Below are 21,210 nucleotides of genomic sequence, written 5' to 3' on the forward strand. Positions count from 1 at the left end.
TACGTTGGTCAACATTTACCTCGTGTGGATTTTCTAGTTTATCGCTGTCCTTGTGGCTGACTTGGATCATTACTGCTTGCGTGTTGATCATATCACAAAGCATGCCCTTGCGGTCCCTTCACTTATTTAAAGACGTCTTGGCCTGTCCTTCAAGGTTCCTCACCACCCACCCCAACCTGCGTCTGTAGACGTCACTCCTCCTACCCCTTTGCAGGTATCTTGTGCTCTGACAAAACCACATTCCTCACTTGGCCTGTCCAGGGCTGGGCTGTCATCCCACTGGGCCTCGTTTTGTCCTGCGCCCCAGTGGGAAGTGTGCCTTGTCCCTTTCATTCGTTCTGCTCATATTTAGTGAGTTCCTGCTAGGTACCAGCCCTTGTGCTGGGCTCTGGAGATGCAACACTGAAACACCATCCCTGTTTCCACATCCCCAAACTATTCCATTTCTGCCAAACCAAGCCAAGTGTGTCAACGAGGTGCTTCCATTACTCTCCTAGCTAGAAGTGTCCTTCCCACCTCCATACCTCCAGAGCTTTTTGCTTATGTGCCTCTATCATGGTATTCACCCTGTTTCTACTTTGCATTCCATCTATCTGTAAGTGAAGCTTACCTTCCTTGCTAGAATTTCTAGAAAGCAGAGCCTATAGCAGAATTCACCTTTGTATCCTCCACAGTACTTAATGCAACCATTTACTCATTCAACAGGTATATTGATTAGCTACTCTGTGCCATCTACTGCTCAGGACATTCTATAAATATTGATGTTTATAGATACCTTTTGGATGCATGAAAAATGGGGACCTCAGAAGGATTATCTAATGTTAAGACTTGAGAGCAAAAGAGGCTTTATGAGGTTGAAAAGGTGTCTCCTCTCTGGAGGGGAATGGATAGCACCCCTTGAGGTTTGACTTTTTAAATTGCATAGAAGAAATGTTGTATTTCTGCCAGAATAACTTATTTCTGTTAGACCTAAATCGGAACCCCTTTCTTTAGTTAATGATTAACTAGGTCTCTTTTGCTTGGATCTCCTTTTGCATCTAAAATTCTCCTGTCAACCAATGTCAGGTTAAAAACCGATTTCAGATTTTGTAATGTTAAGCCCTGCAACTTCAAATTCTAAAGTCTGTAGTTGACTTTTAACCAAAAGAAGATTAAGCCTAGCCTGACTGTAACCTGCTTACCATATTTTGTAGTTGTTTTACACAAAAGCTGCAGTGGACATTTTTGTTTTGATCATAAGAACATCAAAGTGTTTTGTATTGCTAAACTTCTGAAACCTCCAAATCACATCGATTGGTTTACTGACTTAATATTGACTATTTTGAGTTTGTGATTGCTTTAGACTCTTGCATTTTGAAAGAAAGTTAAGTACAGTTTGTTGATTGTACTGAAGTACTCAGTACTGCTTGTGCCTGTAGCTTCAGTTTATCTGAAGCTGCCCCTTTTAAAAGGTGCTGCCCCTTTTAAAAGAAGAACCCTAAAAAGCTATCAAACGTGCGTTTTGAGATGCCCGTGGTGACGAATTCTTTCGTTTTCCTTTTCAGAATGAAGACCTAAATGACCTCAGCAAATCCTCCTTTAACTCATGGGTACCCAGACTCTAAATATTTCATGGTTCACAACCAGGACCTCACATCTTCCTCCTCAGTAGATGGTACGATGCACCCATTTCAGTTTGTTTACTTTACACAATCCTCAGGAGTTTGTTGACTGAACTGCACGTTCTATATCGTGCCAAGAAAAAAGCACTGTGACACCAGAACAATGAGTCTGCATAAACTTCATCTTCGACCTTAAGGACTTAGCTGGCCACATGAGCTGATGTGCCCCCCACCGTGCCACAAGAGAATGGGTTTACGCTCATTGCATTTACAAGACACATTTCATCTGCTGCTGAAACCGTGTACGACAGAGCATCATTGTAAATTATTTCATACGGAACTGTTTGCTTTGGGTGGAGAGAGTATTAAATATTTAACATAGGTTTTTGATTTATAAGTGTAATTTTTTTAATTAAAATGTAACTTTTCTTACAGCACATCTTTTTTTGGGATGTGGAACTGAGGTATACAATGTTCTGTTGTAAAGAGTGGAGCAAATGCTTAAAACAAGGCTAACAAGAGTAGAATAGGGTATGATCCTTGTTTTAAGATTGTAATTCAGAAAAGTAATATAATAAGAATCATAGTGCCATAGATGGTTCTCAACTGTATAGTTCTATTTGCTGATACTATCTCTTGTAATATAGCCCTGATGTTGAGCTGAGATCCTTTCAAGAGCTGATCTTAATTTCGTATTTTTTTTTTCTGTAAGGCAATAGGCCATGTTAATTAAACTGAAGAAGGATATATTCTACTGGGTATTTTCAAGTGTCAGCTTAAAATTGGCAATTGAATGGAAGCAAAATTACAAGAAAAGGCATTCAGTGTCTTCCATTGTATATACTGTAAAGAGGAGGCGACATGGGTGATCCCTTCAAATCAAAAGCTCTCTTTGGAATGAACAATGTGGGTGTTTGTAAATTCTGGAAATTTCTTTCTATTCATAATAAACTAGAGACTGTTGATCTTTTCTTCTCCCCTCCCCCACTTCTGTAAGCTTCCTGTTCCATTGCCACCATTTCTTTTTTTCTGTTGCACACGTTAGGATCTTTCATTTCCTGCACTGTCTCTAGAAAGATGTAAGACAAGTGAATACTTTTCTTTCATTTCTAACCAGAAATTAAAATTCCAGAACGTGTTTTTTTATCATGACCAGGGCTACATGTCACTTTCCTTAAGACTCTTATCTCATGTTTTCTGAGAATGTCCAGTGTTACATTATTTAACTGAATGTAATTTGGTCCATTTGCCCTGGTGGCTACTGGCCTATGCGTGATTAGTTAATAAAACCCAGGGCACAGAGAGCACATCAAAGCATAATGACCTGCTATGGAAACATCTAGCCAGCAGTGAAAATGTTAATCCTTTTCTTGTTTGGAAAGTACACACATCTTGGAATTTTTCCTTGTGAAAAAGAAATGGCAATGGACGTACTTCAAGAAATTGCCTACAGAGTTTTGAATCTTCGACCAGGAAACTTCCTAAAGGTTCAGTGAATTAAGGCTAGTATCAGACTCCCCCGGAGTCCATGTAAACTCTCCATCAGGAGGTCCCGGCCCCGCTATTGAGAGGAGCAACATTTTCTTTCACTGAAGGGTTGATCTCCCTGGGTGGGAGAGGGGCTGCCAGGAAGGGGCCAGGGTTGGGGGCCATTGCAGTGGCTGCTCATCAATGGGTCAGGTACCCCCTGCTCTACTCAAAAGGGAGTGGAGATCAATGGAACCCCTCACCCTGCTGAGGCCTGTGTTACTGTTAACTCAGACGAATGGCATGTACCTCACAGACTCTTGTACAATGTTCATTGTTGCAGATTCTAATCGTTTGCATGCTCATCAATTTCTAAGATAAATAGGTCTGTAGTCATAAGAATCCATTGTTTCCAAGGAACTCACTGAGTGACATCACTTCCTATTAGGAGAGAACACTACCGATTTAAAAAATTTGATATGAAAGTTTTTTGTTGTTTTTTTTACTCTTTATAAAAAAGACTTTCTTAGTCTAACTTTCATTTTTCAAGTATGTTGACTCATACTCTTGCTTGTGTAGGAAGGAGACAAGCTGTCCACTCTCTTCCGTTGAAGACATAAGTAATTAAAGAGAAATCAATGAACAAAGTCAGCCCCACCCATTTTCCTGTAAAGGTAGTTATTATTTCTCAAGGAACCTGAACTTTGAATATGTATTACCAAGATACCTCTGCATGTGGGGTTATCAACATATTCTGGGTGAGAACAAGAAATGAACCAGACTGGAAAAAGCCATCTCTTGGTTTCTGTTTCACTGACGTTTTGTTGAGTCAAACAGTATCAAGGTAGGCATTCTTATTTAAGCTGCTTCTAGTGGTCCCTGAGCTGGGTTTTCTGGTGGTATCAAACTTCGCCCATTTAAAAAACTGGAAGTTGCTGGTATTTGAGGCAAAAACTCTTGCTCTGTCTACATGAGGGGTTGACCTTTAGCTGCTAAGTCCTTGTGTTCAGTTCCTATTCAGGAGACTTGGCTTTTATCCATTTCAAAGTATTTGTAGGCCAGCCAAAGGCTTTCATGAATGGGACTTCTAGTGGCCTCTGGTTAACCTGTAAGTTAGTGGCTTTTCTTCATGAGACCAACCTTTTACAGTGTTCTTCCTTAGAGACTTAGGCAGAGTTTTAAAATTCTCCTTTGTGGAAAGAACAAATATGTTTCATGACTTTGATGATATCTTTATTCTGAGCAAAAGAAAATAAAAGTCCTAGAACCAGCTAAAAGTGAAGAGAATCCATTAATGATCAACCACCTGAGTCAATAATGACAATTCAGTACTGATGTTACATTTGTGGCTGTTTCTTGCTAACTTTCAAAGGTCAGGGACTCTCTTGACTAATCTACGTTGACTGCAAAAATGGATTTTCTAAAAATCATCTAGCCAGAAGTAGAGATTTTTAACTTTTCTTTCGCTGACGCTTGCCTCCTAGCTGTCTTTTAAATCTGAGACATTTGAAGTATTAAACAGCTTTTCTAAACTATAAGAAAGAGTATTTGACAATACTGAGGCCCTGTTTTGTTCAATCTTGCATCCTGAATGCAATACGCCGTGTAGTTGAAAACTTTCATTTTTACTCACTGCAGATGGTTTCAAAATGGGGGAGGGGAGCTCATCATCCACTGATAACAGAACCACGAAAAATGAGATTAATGTGCAACGTTCCAACTGCTTTGTCAGGGCTCTGTAGGTCAGTCCGTCACACAAGGAGGCATGGAAACCAGAAACGCTGCAGGAATTAAGACCTTGACTGGGGAGAGACAGGACCCTCTGGAAGGCATGGGAAGGAGAATGGATAGAGACCAGATAGAAACTTGCTCCTTTGCAAGGACTTGACAGGGGAGTAAGTGTTCCTAGGACCTCATGTATGTTAGTTGCAGTATGAATGCTGCATTTATATAGGCTGCTGAGAAACTGGAAAGGAAGAAGCATACACTTCTAGGGATGTGAGGAAATATGACCTTGCCAGATGTAAGAGAACGACCTCCACTCTGTGAGCTTAGTCATGGAGGGCAAATAGAGCCTTGTGGTCAGTAGACCATCAAGGGGTTAAACACTTGGTGCCGTTGGTCATTTCCAAAGGCAAGTCAGAGAAGATCATGGGGGTCCTTCTATAGCTCTGTAAATCAGTCTCCTAAGGATGGATAGAGAAGGTGTGGGTCAGATGGCATACTGGATTCCTTCCCTACTTGTAACCAGAGCATCAAATTAGGTACTGGGAAGTGGTGGAATGATGTTGGAGGTGTTTAACCCTACTCTTAATGAAATTTATCAGTAATCAAGAGCTTAGAATTAGCTAATACGATTAGAAAAACATAGGGCATAGCTGGAGAGTTGTCTTCCTTTCCTAGTTCATTGATGATGGCATCTGTGATGTATACACCAAGAGATCTGGTATTATAGACTTTGGCTATTCACCTGGCATTTAAATCTCTCCCTTTGTTTTTGTTGTTAATTTCCCCAGTGTTAACCAATATGCCACATGATAGGACAAATTCAGTACACAGGAAAACTTGTCTGTATCTGTATAGACATCTTTAGTGCTTTTTTTTTTTTTCTTTTTAGAACTTTGCTATTGGCTTAAGAATGTAGTTCCCGGAACCATTTTTCTTCCAAGGTTCTTTCCTTACATGTCTTGGCTACAGGGCGGGCCAAATTAAATACGTATATATTTTTTCGTTTAATGTATGTGCAGTTTGGTTTATCATCTTAAGAGGGTGGTGCTGCTCACGGTGCTACTTCATCTGTGTTCAAAAGGACCAATGCATGGTCTGTATTGCTACCAAAACATTTATTGTATATATGTGTATAACATATGTATTATGTATATATGTAATGGATACCAGGCCAGGTATATATTTTTATTTAGATTCACTTTTTCCAAGTTTTCTTTATAGTGTTATGCTTATTTTCAGTTCCCCCCCCCCCCGCCCCGATTCTGTCTGGTACTTAGAACTGTAGTGTCTTCGTCGTTAATTAAAGAAAACTGTCTAAATGAATTCACGGACGCGAATGCTAGTGATCCTTCATGTTTTTGATTATGGGACATGAAACAGAAACTGCCAATTCAAGTTTTCCGGGGCATTTGATTGGGTAAGAGCAGTGTCACACTATTTAACATACTTTAATGAATGATTTTGGAATGGATAGGTTTACCTCACCCTGTCCCTCTTCACTTGGCTTCCAATGGCCAAGAATATAAAGAAAAAGACCTCTGACAAGATTGTGAGTTGCTTTTGTTGGTGGTGGTGTGACGGGAAGAGAGAGAGGGGAGCAAACATCTATCCTCCCTGGGGTGGAAAGGTATGTGTTCTGTTGAGAGGCACTAGAAGAGCCTTGTCAACCTTCGACGAAGCTCTTGTTGTGATGCAGGTTGCCTTGGAGGGGACCTCTGGACGGGGTCTGAGATGGTTAGCGTCATCAGGGTAGCTTTTGAAAAATTTTCATCAGTGGCCAGGCCAACTCCAGAGAGGCTGATTTACTTTGTCTGGGAAGGGGGCTGGGCATCTGTTGCTCCTGCGGCTGCTTTTTCTCTTCTCCAGGAGACTCCAGTACAGGTCAGGGCTGAGAACCGCTGCAGGGAAGTGTTGCCCAAACTTGTCTGATGACTAGAGCCACTTACTCTGCATGCTGATTTCCTCGAGCTGCCTGGGAAAGTATGTCTAAACAGGTGACTCTTGTGGTTGGCACGTTTGGAAAATCCGGATTTCTGTGCAAGGGGAGCCTTTTGGATCGTTTCACCGCTAGAATGGATAGAACACCAATGATTTTTGAAAATAATAAACCATGTTGCCAATAAACAAACAGCCAACTCCCCCATGCCTCCCAAATTGAGCTTTCTTGCTTAAACAGTTTAAATAGATGATTGACGTGTCCTATGTTTGTTAGGGTAGACTCAAATTATTTAACATTTTGGAAACAGATTCGAGATTAATTTTTTAAATTTATTTACTTTTAACGAGCATGGCGCTCCACGAGAGTGACAAGACTGGGTTTTCTGTCTTTCCTTATCCTTATTTGGTGCACCAGGCCAGTCTTCCTTCTACCTGGCACGCATAGTAAATGAAATTTTTATTGCTAAGAAGTAGCATGCAACATGATTGAATAAATGCTTGAAGTCATTATTTCATCTTCACTTTATATGAGCTTTCTCCATTTATTCTTTAAAAAAACAAAAACTGATTTTTTTCCCTGCCAGTGGTATTGCAAAGCAAACATCACTCTAACTTCTATTGAAATTACAAGTAAACATCACTAATTAGTATAAATTTGAGGGAAGTCTAGTTGGAGTGAATTAATGGTGCAATTTATAGCATAATTGTCTTATTGTCTTTACACATATACAGAAACAAACTATGGCAAGTAAAATGTCAATAAAATGCCTGCAAGAACGAACAGGCAAGGAGAATTTGTAATTACCTCACTGGTTCTATTATAAACAAGAGCAGCATTTATTCTGCATTTATTCTACATGAATCACCAGCATGTACAGCGGTTATCTCATTTTATCCTTTCAGCAACCCAGAGGTAGATACTATCATCTATCATTTCTGTATTCCCCAGACAGGCAAGCAGAAGAGAGAAGGGGCATGACTATGGTCAAGGGATACTATGGGATGCAGCAGCCTCTCACCCGTGGACTGCTTGATGGCTAAGCTTGTATTCCCATCAATGCCACTGCAAGTCTCTGGTTTCCAAATTCTTTAAAAAATTAAATTCTCTACATTAAAAACACTACCACTACAGCTTCCCTGTATGACTAACTTGCTGAGCAAATATGATCTCACATGAGCCAGAGAGGAAACCTCTCTCCAACTTATCATTTTTACCCTACACAGTAACAGACCCTTATTACACTTATTTCCGTTCTTTATCTTTGTGTCTGGCTTAGTTCATTCCTGTCCAAAGTCTTTTTGTGATTCCCCATTTGTTCCCTCAAGAAGTTCACCCCTCTTCAGCAACACAATAGAGAGAACTTTATTTTAGGAACATAGCAGGACAGTAGGTGAGATGTGAAAGCCACAAGAATATCCAAGCGCCTGTATTTTTAGGCGTCAGCTTCTACGTATTGCCTCCTGTAAACTCATTAAATCAGAACTCCTTACCTTCCCTGGTGTGGGAACTGATGATCATATAAATGACCAAGATGGGCAATAGGAAAAAAGTGGGGTCATCTGAGCTAGAGAGAGTCCTGACCTGAAGTGATAGAATGGTCAAAGCTTCCTCTCTCATATACCCTGCAGGGGAGGGCAAGGTTTTCCTTGACTCTCTTAAGGTCCCTGGCTGGGTCTGAAAATTAAACTGACAGAGACGAATTAACAGGAGAAAAGCATGTAAATTTATACATACGCATTTTTACATGACATGGAGCCTTCCTAAGGACCTGAAGAAACAGCTAGCCGAGTATTTTTGTGCTGGGTTTGATGGAGTGCGGACCCTCGTGGAGGAATATGATAGGTTAAGGAGTGTGAGGTTAGCATAGTGAACTGGGGGAAAATTAGCAAGGCCTGTCTGTTTGCATTCTTCTCGGCGTCTCTTTGTCTTTGGAGATAAGGATGCTCCTTTCCTGAGTGTAGGGAGGGCACTTCTCACATGAGGGTTTTATGACCTGTCTCAGGGGCGGACAGCGAGAGAAGGTCAGAGTGACCTTCCTGTTGCTGCTGTCTTCTCAAACTCCTTCAGCTTAAAATATTCAGTGTGCCAAAGGGCTGTATTTGGGGGTGGCATGTCCTGAACCCCGTGAACCCACAGTGCTTCTCAAACCTTGGACTGTACACTACCTCTACAGAATTTCCTGACAGGCTTATTATAACATAGAGATTTTAACAGGGGCCTCAGGAAACTATATTAGTAACAAGTTGTTTCCCCAACACACGCACGCGCCCGCGTGTGCGTGCACACACACACACATACACACACACTCCTCTCCGGGGCTGTTCTACACCCTGACCTTACTGGAATGTGTTATTGGCAGTCACTAGGCAGTATCCTTTCCACTCCCTTCTCTGTGTAAGCTGCTCCAAATCTCAAGCACCACAACCTCTAACTGTAAATGTGAGAGAAGTGACATCACTAGAGTTTCTCATGGCTCCTGAAAAAATAATCTATAAAGTAGAAATTAGTAAAATTAGTCTAAACTTACATAGGAATTAGCATAAAAATGCGAGAATTCGGTAAATTTGCACTTACTGTAAATACAGCATTATCTTGATTCTACCAAACAAAATCCCAAACAAAACAAGATATCTCAAAATATTAAAAAGTGGTATGTTTGATGGATGATTTTTTTTTAACATCTTTATTGGAGTATAACTGCTTTACAATGGTGTGTTAGTTTCTGCTGTATAACAAAGTGAATCAGCTATACATATACATACATCTCCATATCTCCTCCCTCTTGCATCATTTTTATCTTTTCTATTTTTCTGTACGTTTTTACAATGATCATGTCTCATTTTCATAATAAGAAAGAAAACAAAATATTGTTTTAAAAAAAGGGGGTCTTGGACTTCCCTGGCAGTTCAGTGGTTAGGAACCAGCACTCCCAATGCAGGGGGCACAGTTTCGATCCCTGGTGGGGGAACTAAGATCCCACATGCCGCATGGTGCAGCCAAAGAAAAAAAGGGTGGGGAGAGGTTGGGTGAGAATCTTAGTGAATCCCCACATGCTGGTATTACCATACATCTCAACACTCCGTGATCAATCAGTCGGGGGTCAGCCAGCTATGGCCTGTGAGCCAAATCCAGTCCGGCTGCCTGTTTTTGTAAATAAAGTTTTATTGGAACATAGCTCTGCTCATTCATTTATGTATTGCCTATGGCACTACAACAGCAATGCTGAGTAATTGTGACAAAAACCAAATGGCCCCCAAAGTAATACACTTCCTATCTGATCCTTTATAAAAATGTTTGCCCAGCCCTATAATAGATTTTTTTTGTTTTTTTGTTTGTTTGTTTTTGCGATACGCGGGCCTCCCACTGTTGTGGCCTCTCCCTTTGCGGAGCATAGGCTCCGGATGCGCAGGCTCAGCGGCCATGGCCCACGGGAGAGAAGCCCACCAGAGAAGCCCAATAGATGTTTTTTTAAGAGAGAGAATTAGGATGAGGCAAAGACCCTTGCCCTGGGCTTCTGAAATTCTCCTGCATCTGCGCAAGGGGCTTTCTGGAGTGCTCTTGCCACAATTACAGCGCTGTTGGACAGAGTTTATTACTCTCTCTTAATCCCTATGGAGCTGATCCTTGAAGTGCTAAAAGGACTTCTTTAACACTAAACTACTTTTACCGTTAGGCACGCAGAGCTGAAGCAGAGTAAATCTCGGATGATACTTTTTCCTTTTGTTGCCTCAGTTTTTCTAGATTAACAGCCAAAAAAAAAAAAGGAGAAATCATTAAAGTTATCGTTTTCAGGGCTTCCCTGGTGGCGCAGTGGTTGGGAGTCTGCCTGCCGATGCAGGGGACACGGGTTCGTGCCCCGGTCCGGGAAGATCCCACATGCCGCGGAGCGGCTGGGCCCGTGAGCCATGGCCGCTGAGCCTGCACGTCCGGAGCCTGTGCTCCGCAACGGGAGAGGCCACAACAGTGAGAGGCCTGCGTACCGCAAAAAAAAAAAAAAAAAAAAAAAAGTAAAAGTTATCGTTTTCAAAGAAGTTGGGTTTCCCTAAGAGATTCCAAAAGAAGTTCAAAGTAGACTGTGGTCAGTCTTCAGAACAGCAGGCAGGACCTCGACCAATAGGAGAGGCAGTAAACAGGCATCCTCTTCCAGTCTCTTTCTCCAACTCGTCATTAGCTGCAGTGCTAAGAACGAAAACAGTGCCAAGAGCATGAATTCAGGTCAGGAAGATAATACCCGATAACCTATGAGACGAAGATAACATATTTGAGGATTATTGGATTAAAAAAAAAAGCATTGTTATAACTTGTCATTGGATAGGAACACAATTCCTTGGTATTTTTAAATTATAAAATCCCACTACTTATTCATTCACCCCACCCGTGACATTATTTGAGAACTATTATATGCTATGATGTGGCACAAGGGCCCAGTTCTTGGCACCCCCGTATTAGTTCTGGAAGTGATCTCAGATCTCAGTGTGTCTGCACCACTTGTTTTATGTTCCACCCGTATTTAATGTGACTTTATTTTAAAACTGTATCTATACCAGATTGATTAAAACGGATTCTAAAAGGGCTTTAACGCCCCGTCTCCTGGCAAGGTTTGAATTGCTCTCATGGCCCAGCATGCAGTGTGAGAAGTGTGTGCGCAGATTGGGAAGTCCTGTCCTGGAGGGTTGCTGAGGTCGACCTGGAGAGTCAGCAAGGTGGCGAGTAGGAGACAGGGACAATGTTGAAATGGGACAGCTGTAAGGACCAGAAAGCTGGAATGAGGGAATCAGAGCGGCCAGGTGGAAAGGCTCCCATACCCAGCTTTCAAAGAGACCAGAAAGCATCAGAGAGTCTCAAAGGGTTACTGCTGGCCGGAATCTTTTACCTATCAATGGTACAACTTGTTCTCACGTAAAGTCAAGAATCTTGGGTCCCCAGTCTCCTGCCCATGAATTGAGAACGCCTCCTGGATCAGGTAGAGCGAAAACCCGAGTAACACGCACGTCTCACATTTATCAAGCATTTCACCACACGCCTGTCGCTGGTCACGGATCAGCTCATGTGCCTTCGTCCCAAAGGTTTGTAGCTATTACATCTAACCCCATTTTAGAGAGTAAAATAATCTAAGGTCTAGAAGGGAACCTGTCTAAGTCACTCAGTGGGTAAGTGTAGTGTTGAGGTTCCAACTCAGTTCCCTCCAACTTCAAACCTTTACTTCCAGAGTTTAACAGTTCAAAGACATGGAAACTGGAAAAGTAAAAAATCCATGTTAATTGAAATCCTGATATACTTTTGTGACACTGGGTTGTCAGAAATGCCATGTGGAAAATTCTCTCTTTTTTTGTTTTGTATTTTTTTTGTTTGTTTTGTTTATTTTAAATTGCTGACTTCCCTTTATTCAGCCTTCAGGTGCTAATAGATGAATGATAAATCTATTTAAAAATAAGTTTTTGGCTTCCACATATTCCCATTGCTATTATTAGATGTTTAATTATGCAGCTACGGGGAAAGTTCTCAAGGTGCAGTTCCATTGCTGGACACAACCTGTACCCCTCTCCCACTCCCACCTCCCCAGTCTAACTTTCTCCTCTACGCTTTTGCTTTTGGGAGCTTCTGGTTAAGTTGGGATGCAAGTGCTCCTTAGCTGTCTCTCATTAACCTCTTGAAGCTCGACTAAATAGAGCTTCCCATTTGCTTTTCACAGAAGATGGCAGCCAAATACACACACACACACACACACACACACACACACACCGTATCATACCACTTATATACACACACGCACACCACAGCCCCCCTCCTTCCCCATCCCATCATAAAATTCAAGGAGGAAAAGTTAATGATGCATCTAAAATAGCTAACTTGTTTTTTTACGTCAGCAGCATGTTTCTGGTTTAAACGCAAATTGTTCCTTTAATTTTACATCCCCCTTTCATCACTACCACACACCAACTATTCCAGTTATCAGGGTCCCATGCCTCATATGTAAAAAAAAAAAGTAGAGCTCTGAATCTGGTTTACTTCATCTGTTGAAAAAGAAAATAAGTTTGGCTGAGCTAAACAAACTTCTTCCTGAATAGAGTAACCTTACTATTTGTGTTTGCTGAAATGTTTGACAGATGGGAATCTGATGGGGATGTTTCTTCTAGTGACTGGAATAATTCAGCTCTCATCTTTGCTTTGCCACTAACTGAGTGACTTTGAGCAAAGCACTTCTCTCTGGCTCGCTCCTTCTTTGTTTATAAAATAGGAGAAATATCTGATCTTACCCTGGGGTTCAGAAATTTGTCAACACTCTAAAATTGAATGTACTGTTTTTCCCGTGTATAGCTGTGTGTATATTTTATTCCTGGGGAGGGGGGACTGTGACTTCCATTGGATACTTTAAAGATTCAAAACAGAGAGATGGTTTCTTAGAATCACAGAATTTCATAATGTTTATGACGCCCTAGCAAATTTTATAGAATTAGGGACTGGCCTAGGGCAAAATAGTAGGTCAGTAAAGTTTGTCCCTACTTCTTTCTCCCCTCAGTTCTAAACGTGCGTTGAGGTTGGGTATCCCCCCTTTGCCAAATGTTTTCTTGGGATCCAGGGTCTCTCTGGAGTGGAGACAACACTAATTGCTAATAGTGGGGTTTTAGGTATCCATATGGAGAGAAGTTTAGTAGGAGATGTTTAGTTTACTTGGAGCAGATTTAGTGCTTTATAGGCACTGAGTCTTGAAAAGGAAAATGGTGAACTTGTCCCTTGTCCCTTTATGTATTTAAAATAAAACTTTACTTTGACAATGACACGAAACTTGCATGTTTGCAATGAAGAAAGCTTATTTCTAGATTTTCAGAAAAATTTTAATTCTGGATACATTCATCAAAGCTAAACTTTTTCTCCTTTGTTTTTGGGAGATGGGGTTCCTGGTTGGCTGTTGCTCTCAAGACTTGCCTGGGATTAAGACCCCCGTCCTCACCTCTCTGAAGGCATCTCTTGTAGGTAACCACCTACTCTACCCGTACATGAAGTTGGCTCTGACCCACCCTCTGATGAGCATTGCTTAGTTGTTGGGAGAAAAAGAACGAAAGCAGGAAAAGAATGAAAGAATTTCCTTCGGGCTGACAAACAGCTCCTACTTTTTGTTTCTAATGGGAAATCTATTTTTACTCTTCTCTGCCCCAGCAGTGGAGTTGATCTTCATGACACAAAGAAACCCTCAGCCAAAAATTTTTTTTTTTTTTTGTGGTACACGGGCCTCTCACTGTTGTGGCCTCTCCCGTTGCGGAGCACAGGCTTCGGACGTGCAGGCTCAGCGGCCATGGCTCACGGGCCCAGCCGCTCCGCGGCATGTGGGATCTTCCCGGACCAGGGTACGAACCCGTGTCCCCTGCATCGGCAGGCGGACTCTCAACCACTGCGCCACCAGGGAAGCCCAGCCAAAAATTTTAAAAGAGCATTTCTCTTTGGAAATTACAAACTCAAAATATCTTCTCTAGGAAACTACACTATAGTATTTCAGGTAAGAAGACTATGCCCACTGAGTGTGTTCCATTAAAATGTTGAGCCTCCAATGAAAACATAATCGATTATCAAAGATTTTCACCAAAGATGACCATGCAGTTGAAATCTGCCATTTAATTTTTTCTGTGTGGTTGTGGAGTGATGAGTTTTTGTTCTAGAAAAGGGCTGTAGTGTTGGAACCAGACAGTCCTAGGCCAACCTGGAAATCCCATTGACTAGCTGGGAGACCGTGGGAAAATTGTCAACTTCTAGGAGCCATAGTTTTACCATCTGTAACGTAGGGATGATGACATTTACTTTGCAGAGGTTTGGAGAGCATTCAAGGCATTCTCACCATATGCAGGGCACTTGAAATAGTGCTTCACCCATAACTGGTACCCTGTACATTGTAAACCTTGTAGAATAATTTCAATTCTAAACATTTTTACAACTTTTGGACAAAATCTCTTCCTTCATGCCAAAACAGTGGGGTCTACCTTTTATAACTGTGAAGTTTAAAAGGCCTTAGACACAAGGAGTCTTCCTTGCTTGAAGTCTGCAGCCTACCTTTCTGGTGAAAAAGTCCTGTGGTGCAAGGAGGTTTATGATGAAGCCGTAGATGGAATATTGCAATCATGGCGCCCCTTGTCGGAAATGAACTCACACAGCGTTCTGAGCACAAAACTGACACCAGTAAGGAAACTGGACATTATGAATGATGAACATATTAGCTAGCTCTGCCTTTCATTCCAACTATTACATTACTTTCTTTAAGATCTGAGCTGAGGTTAGAAACGGTCATCCCATCCAGGTGTGCTCACCTTTAAGTTGGATTCAAATATGGTCCCTGAGTCTCCCACTCTCACACTTCTTGTTCATTCAAACACTGCTCTTTTGTTCTGATCCATAAGCCTTTTGGAGATGCTTGTCTCGTAGCAAATACCCCTGCACCACTTGGCCCCTGGGGTTGAGCTCACTTCTTTTTATATTTAAGACCAAAATTAATGAAGAAAAATACTTAAGATAAGACTGTTGTTTCTGCTTCATTTATAGTCTAGATTCTCCTCACCACAGTGTTCTTACAGAGGAGGGTGTCCAGGGGGACCTGTCACTGAGGCTGTGAAAGGAGCACCCTCTGGAAGACGAAAGGGCCGGGCCCTGGCTCCCTCCCCTTGTCTCGTTTCTAGCCTTCACCTACTGCCTATCATTTCTCTTTCCCTTCACTGCTGGGCTGGGCCAACCTCTCATGGCATTATTTTTAGTTCTCCTACCAAAACACTGACTTGTTTCTCCCATGGTTTCTTTTTCCCTTGACCAGGGATGTGAGATGAGTTTTCTCCTTGTACGTTCAAGGGCGTCGGGAACATTGTGTGCTGACGTTTAACCCCTTGCATTTCCCCGAGGTCCTTTGTTCAGTTCCTCATGAACTTCTAATTTTTTCCTGGCTTGTGTGTTTTGTCCAGACTGCAGTTTTCTGGAGCTTGGCCGGCCACTTTGTTTCGGGGAAGCTTATTGCTTCACAGGGAGACCATCTGACAGTTGTTATCTGTCACCTGAGAGACAGAACTGCCAGCATTGGGAGCCAGATGAGCTGTGCTTCTCACCGATCTCCCACCTCCCCAGCCCCCGCCATCATCTGGGACGACCCGAGGAAGGGGACCAGTGTGACACCAAATGTTCACAGGAGGATGAAGATTTCTCCACCCACCAAGGCCAGCCTCGGTCTCTCCTTGAGCCCCCGACAAAGGGGAGAACCATCAGAGTCATCTGTATGGAAGTCTGTACTCTGATCTCCTTCCCTCCTTCCAGCTCTCTCCTCTTTCTCCCCTTCCATCAACCTTCCCTCCCTTTATCTCTGCCACAACAGTCTGCGGGATGACGGTGGGGTAGCGTCTCTCCAGGAGGCAAACACAATGGCAGATATAACACTGAGTACAAGCCAGTGGTCCATGCCTTCAAGGAGGCGCCCAACCACAATGAGAATAAAATCCATGCTTTTTCCCATCAACAGCATAGGAGGGTTTCCTTTTCTCCACACCCTCTCCAGCACTTTTTGTTTTTCGGTACGCGGGCCTCTCACTCTTGCGGCCTCTCCCATTGCGGAGCACAGGCTCCGGACGCGCAGGCTCAGCGGCCACGGCTCACGGGCCCAGCCGCTCCGCGGCATGTGGGATCTTCCCGGACCGGGGCACGAACCCGTGTCCGCTGCATCGGCAGGCGGACTCTCAACCACTGCGCCACCAGGGAAGCCCTCCAGCATTTATTGTTTGTAGATTTTTTGATGATGGCCGTTCTGATGGGTGTGAGGTGATACCTCATTGTAGTTTTGATTTGCGTTGCTCTAACAATTAGTGATGTTGAGCATCTTTTCATGTACTTTGTAATATGGGAAAAGAGGCTAAAAAAGAGTGAATAAATATAGATGTATAACAGATTCACTTTGCTGTACACCTGAAACGGACACAACATTATAATAAATCAACTATACCCCCAAAATTTTTTTTAAAACTTCACAAAGGGTATCAATAGTGCAAAAATAAAATGGATATAATGAAGAAAAATAAAAACTCCTTGCTCTTCATCAGAGCCAGCAATGACCCTAGGGGACCGGCCCCTGCCATTTCTTCCCATTTACCCCCTGCCATGTCTTCCCTGGGTCACCCTGCTGTCAGCTCATTCTCACCCAGAGCCTCCACACTGATCCGTCCCCTCCTCCTGAAATGCTCTGGCTTTAGCACTTCTCATAGGTGCTTCCCTCTTATCCTGGTTTTAGCCCAAACGCTCCCTTCCCAGAGAACCCTTTGTCTCCCAAAACCTCTATCGCTCTCTTGCATATTTTTTTTTAGTTTTTTCACAGAACTAATCTTCATCTGAAACTATCTCTGTGTTTATTTGTTTGTTTACTTTCTGCCTTTACCCACTCCCAAACTCTCTTTTTCTCCATGTGGCCCCCAGTGCCTGACATGCTAGTCTGTTTTCAATAAATTTCTGTTGAATGAATGGATAAATAGATACTCTAGTAGGGGACATAAGAAATACAAAAGTAACATCATAAATAATGAAATAATCATTGACCTTTTTGGTATTTTACCAAGCACTGTGTTTTATGTATACTATCTCCAATCTTCAAAACAATTATGAGAGAGAGAGTATTACTTTTATATTTTGCCAAAAAAAAAGGAGGCTCCCGAGCGTTGGTATTTTCCCAAGGCCACCCACCTTGTGAGCAAAGGACCTGGTATCCATCCTCAGACAGGTCTGACTCTCAAGCCAGCAGTGGTCCTTTCCTCTTGACCATGATGTCTCATACACGTAAACAACTATAATACAAGCCAGAAAGAGATAAGCTCCATGAGAGGTACAGATAAACTATCACGGGAATTCAGAGAAGGAAGACGTGGCCTCTGGGTGAGGGCAACAAGAAAGGATTGTAACAAGGTGGTTTTGCTTTTCGGGACCTCGGCCCCTGAAGACTCAAGGGAGGGAGGTAGGAGGATTTGGACAGTTGGAGGTGGAATGTGAAATCCTGGAGTGTGCTGAAGGAAAATACCAGAAGGCTACTGTGTGGTATTTTCCTTCAGCACACTCCAGGATGTGTGTGTGTGTGTGTGTGTGTGTCTGTGTGTGTATTACAGCAGAGAGTAAAAAGGTGAGAATGACAATATGAGTTTAAATTCTATTCTGAGAAAGCTTGTAAGTAGCTGTAGGAGGGCATATTTCCTTCTTTTATCCAGTTCTACCTTCGATTCTTCTTTCAAGGCAAATGTACACATCTGTATCTATTAGAGTAAGAGCTTCATATAAACATCTATGATCCCCCATTTCTGTTTAAGCAGACCTTGCTATTTATCTACCAAAAAAATGTATTTTCCTACTGAGTCACATTTCAATGTCAGATGTGGGCTAAATGTTCCCTGGCCTATCTAGCCTCGGGGGGTTACATGTGACCGCTTTACCACTTAAATCCAAATTTTCGTGATCCAGTGTCTCCGTCTATTCTAGTAGGATTTATGTCCCCTACAAAGTCTCTGCCCAGATTTTCCTTGAGTCCTCAGGAAGGCACATCAGCTGTGTTCACAGGTCCTCCTTGCTGGCACTGCTTTGCCTTCTCTCTGCTGCTGGATGCTGAAGTCTCCGCAGGCTCTTCGACTCTGTGTTTTGGACCAAGTTTCCCGCTTAGGACTCCAAACCCAGAGTTCCTAGTTTCCAAATTGGCTGCATTCCTTTCAGTCCTCCTGGCAGTGGAGCCTCACAGGACAGGGACAAAGGCCTCCTCTCTTCTGAGGGCTAAGACCTGTGGGGGCGGGCTGGGAATCAGAACCGAAAGCACAGTGAAAGGACCGGCATCATAATAGATTCCATTTAGATTGATACCAATATGCTGTTATGGAACTGAATGTGAAAGTTATCAACCCTGATGATGTCAAGGTGATAGTGATAGTATAATGAAATGGAGGTCATGTACATCACTGATTTCCTGATCTTTCAGGTGAAGATACAAAATTTATAATTTATAGCTGATAAAGCAAATAGTAGAAGTAATAGTATATTTAAGTAAAAGTATAAACATAAAATTGAATAATGGGGAGGAAGCAACTATAATAATTGTGATCTACTGGTTGCCTTTATAACTACAACCATATCACAGTTTAACATGACAAAGAGGGCAATTAGGAATGAGGATCTAATAGTTTTGAGTCTACATAAGCCTAAGAAGAGAGTATCAACATGCACAAAGAAAAATAGGCAGATATACTTTATAGGAAGAGACTTTTCTGCATTCTTTTAGTCCATGGCACATCAAGTGAATATAAAGTAATAAAGGCAGTAGAAGATATAAATAACAAAATTAACAAGAGAAAGTCAATTGATATATATTATACACTGTCCCATGAATACAAAGCATACATTTTCCCCCAAGTGGCCATGGAATGAATGTTCACCGGAAAATAACTATATATTAGGACACAGAGAAAACTAAGTAAATTCTGAAAAGTAACATCTGTACAAAAATCATGTCCTGATTGTAATGGAAAAAAAAAATTCGAAGAAAAAACCCAAACAATAAAAGGACTACTCACCTGGAAAATTTTTTTTTAATGTTTCTTAGGTAACACTTGAGTCAAAGAGGAATGCAAAACCAAAATTACGGAATATTTTACCCTGCCTTGACCTCTCTGTGTGGCCCTGTGAGGTCTGCTGTGTACTTCCTCCAGGACCTATGAGTAATAAACATCTCTATTTCAATTTCTCCTGGCCTTTTGTTGAATTGTGGCTCACCACCCAGCACCCTGGGGCTCTAGTTAACAAACGTTAATTTAACAGTCATAACACGTGATTACAGAGGATGGCATATCCAAACTCTGCAGGGCGAGCTGGTAAACTGGAGATCACAGAAGAGCTTCCTGTGCTGTAGTTTAAGCTTGAGGGCTATTTGCTGCAGAATTCCCTCTCGCTCAGCAGAGGTCCATCTTTAGTTCTACTTGAGCCTTCACCTGATTGGATGAGGCCCACCCACAAGATGGAGGGTAGTCTGCTTTCCTCAAATCCACCAATTTAAATGTTAATCTCGTGCCAAAACACCCTCACAAAAATATCCAGAATAATGTCTGACCACATATCTGAGCATCATGGTCAGCCAAACTGAAACATAAAGTTAACCCTCACCACTACACATCCAGTTAAGGTGTTTTTAGAAAATCTTGGAGAAAAATTCATGTAGATCCATCCCAAGCATCTCAAATAAAGGTGAATATTAAATGGATTTAATTAGATAATTAAATTTCAAAGAAAAATTTAATAGAAAAAAAATACAGAAGAATATTTTTGTTACCTAGAACAGAGAAAGATTTTTAAAATTATATAACAAAAGTGAAAGCGTAAACGAAAAATCTGAGATATTTAATTACATCAGAATTAAGGATTTCTGTTTAACAAACATCATCAGGACTAAAGTGATGATGTTTGACCAAACATGATGTTTGTCATGACTAAATCAATGACAGAATGAGAGAAGGTATTTGCAATGGCTAAGCCAAGGACTAATATCTAGATTAATCAAGAAACTTTTGAAAACCAAAAAGAAAGATACAGCAAGTCCAATTAGAAAGTGAGCAAAGGATATGAACAGGCAGGATGCTGATAAGGACGCCTCAAAAGCTAACCAGTATTTGAAGAGAAAGAAAAATCAAAGTTCAAATAACAATGGTATATGGTATACACCTATTGGACTGACAACAGTTAGAAAACTAATCAGTGGGGTTCACGGCATAGAAATCCTTATACACATAGAGTGTAGGTTGTTCAGCCATTTTGGTTAGATTACATAGACATTTACCCTATGGTTAGGAAGTCCACCAGATGAATTCTCACATAGGTTCCTAAGGGGCTAGGTACAAGGATATTAACTGCTGAGCCTCTTGTGGCGGCAGGGGTCCTGGGTGTCCATCACTGGAAGAGTAGTGATGTATGATTAAGTGGGTGAACACCTTGGAGTTTATTGCACCAGTTAGAAGCAGTGGGTTCCATGTTTGCACGGTGACATGGATGGGTCTTAAACACAGTGCTTGAGAAAAAAGGTAGCAAATGGAATGAAACATAGAAGCCAGTCCTCTGTATCCATGGGTTCTGAATCCATGGATGTGCAAGGCTGACTGTACTGTACCATTTTATGCAAAGGACTTGAGTGTCATCGGATCTTGGTATCCATGGGGGTCCTGAAACCAATACCCTGTGGATCCGGTGGGATGACTGTAGCACAATAGCTTTTATGTAAATCAAAGAATCCATGCACACAGAAACACAATGCACAGTTTGCAAGGATATATTTTTTTATAAAGAAATACGTAAGAGATTGTCATACTAAGTGAAGTAAGTCAGACAGAGAAAGACAAATATCATACGATATCGCTTATATGTGGAATCTAAAAAAAAAGAATTTATTTACAAAACAGAAACAGACTCACAGACTTAGACAATGAACTTATGGTTGTGGGGGGG

The 21,210-nt window shown here is 41.7% G+C and overlaps 1 protein-coding gene across 2 annotated transcripts in view; it reads left to right on the top strand.

Moving 5' to 3' along the window:
• The window catches only part of IRS1 (insulin receptor substrate 1), a 115,592-nt gene that overhangs the window by 60,219 nt on the left and 34,163 nt on the right, over positions 1-21,210 (top strand). The window contains exon 2 of one of the 2 annotated variants that reach the window (XM_029225272.1): positions 1,545-2,748. The exons of the other annotated variant lie outside the window; for it this stretch is intronic. The gene's annotated coding sequence lies outside the window, so the exon portion shown is untranslated. Of the gene's footprint in view, positions 1-1,544; positions 2,749-21,210 lie in introns of those variants that run through there. 2 annotated transcript variants of the gene reach the window in all.

This window comes from Monodon monoceros, unplaced genomic scaffold (genome assembly GCF_005190385.1).
Source record: "Monodon monoceros isolate NGI ecotype Baffin Bay Population unplaced genomic scaffold, NGI_Narwhal_1 Super_Scaffold_16, whole genome shotgun sequence".
In the NCBI taxonomy this organism is placed as follows: domain Eukaryota; kingdom Metazoa; phylum Chordata; class Mammalia; order Artiodactyla; family Monodontidae; genus Monodon; species Monodon monoceros.